The following is a 1955-nucleotide window of genomic DNA, read 5'->3' as shown; positions in this document are numbered from 1 at the left end:
TTCATGAAAAGTTTTCACACCAATGAAGGTGATGATGGCATAAATATGTTTTGCTGTTATGGCTGGTGTATTTGGGAATTTTTGACTTTTGATTTTCTTTCAGGGGAGAAATGATATTTATATTTGGTTGGGGTAAACTTTGTATATAACATTCTTCAAATGCTTCTGCCTCAAAGGATATGTGATTTCCAAAAACTGTTGACAGGGTCTCCAAGGCCATGGGTTCCTTGGATTTGAAGACTTAGGTCAAGGGGATGGAGGTAAAGTACTTTGCAAGAAATGGTGACAGTTATCAGCTTTAAGAAAATTTTCTCTGAAGGTACAGATCCTTATAAGAACATGTTCTGAGATACTCTGTATTTGACATTCTTTGGCTTTCTGACATTGACAAAAATAGGCGCTTATTAATTCCAGCTAAGTGTGAAAGTTACAAAATGTCTGTCTATACTTTGCATCTTATTTTGGTAATCCCAGCCTGTCTTCTATAGCACACTTACAACACACATCTGACTCTTAATCCTGCAGCACTGTGATCTTGTCTAGAGGCTGAATTTCAAACGCAGCTTCCTAAGTATCAATTAGAACAGATTCAAAACTAAATACATGAAACTACCCGGATTTATTACTATTAATAATGAATAACATTTATTTCAACTCACTTTAGTGCCTTTCCACTGATGAGGACTGAGATAAAGAGTGCTAACTGACTCCTCAGGAATGACTGATTTCCAAGAATTTGGGTCTTGTTTTTTATGGGCAAATCAGATTGGCACTCGCCAGCCCAGGGCCATCAGAACCCTACTCAAGGAGCATTCAGGAAATAATCCTTGCCATGTGAAAAGCTCAGGTTTGAGAACAGGCAGTGAGTCATCCATATTGGGTGTCGAGTTGCCTTAATGCCTTATCTCTCAGAGCAATAAAGGAACAACCATGAAAGGAAAAGAAATTGATCAGAAGCCCCTACCCTAAGTCCACAGCACTTCAGTTTATAACCTTACAAGACTAGGTTATTGATGGGGGCTTGAAAGTGTGATATAAAGGGTGTGGCTCACTGGGCAACAGGAAAGACAAAACAGAAAGGTGACCTTGCCCTTCGTATGCCAAGTCCACACATATGCACACACTGACTCACACAGAAGACATTTCCAGAAACCAGTGATGTGTACCCAGCTGCCTGTTGCACACTCAGACTTTACAGCTCAGAAGACAGAGGAGGAAAACTCATCATCTCTGGTCCTCAAAACAGTCCTCTTTGAATGTCATAATCACTGAATGGGGGCCAAATCTCAAAGCTGTCTCCGACGGATAGTCTCTGAATGCAGAACACAATCATTTCACGGGGCCAGGGAAGTCCTGTAGGTGGATCTCATTTCTTGCCCTGGCCTTTTTCTCTTGGAATTGAAGATCACGTGACATAGATGTCCGCACACAATACTAGTTTGGCAATAGAGACTGGCAGGTGATCCTGGTTCCATTCTTACAATTGATTGCACTATGGAGCACAGACAAAAAAAAAAAAACTCTGGATCTTCTGGCCTGCCCTTCCCTGGAGATCTAGGGAGAATTTGAGAAAACCCCAGAAGAGTCCAAATCTGGTCACCCACCTCTCCTATCTGATTCAATATGGAATAGAATGGCAAAAATTAAAGACCTTTCCCTTCTTCCTATTCAGAATTCCTTGTTTCAGCTTCCCCTAACACTAGAATTGATTTATTTCCATGATCTTTCCTGTGCCCTCAATCTTAGGGCAGGCACACAATTTTGAGGACACAGGTATTATGCAGGTAAACAAATATGTCAAAAATAAACAAGTGGTAATGCCTCCTGTATATGTCCCTGCTCTCCCTCCGCATCCCCTCCTCCAATGTATTCAGAGACTTTCCTTGCAATGAATCCCAGGCATCAGTTATTTAAAGACTCTTCTTCACCAGCAACCATTTTTTTTTTTTTTTTTC

At 40.8% G+C, this 1955-nt stretch overlaps 1 protein-coding gene across 1 annotated transcript in view; it reads left to right on the top strand.

Annotated features, from left to right (window-relative positions):
• The window catches only part of GRIA3 (glutamate receptor, ionotropic, AMPA 3), a gene marked incomplete at its 5' end in the record, with an annotated part of 329433 nt that overhangs the window by 805 nt on the left and 326673 nt on the right, over positions 1-1955 (top strand). The gene's annotated exons all lie outside the window — the stretch shown is intronic.

The sequence above is a fragment of the Bison bison genome, unplaced genomic scaffold (assembly GCF_000754665.1).
Source record: "Bison bison bison isolate TAMUID 2011002044 unplaced genomic scaffold, Bison_UMD1.0 scf7180017864508, whole genome shotgun sequence".
NCBI lineage: Eukaryota > Metazoa > Chordata > Mammalia > Artiodactyla > Bovidae > Bison > Bison bison.
This window is presented reverse-complemented; position numbering and strand designations above follow the sequence as displayed.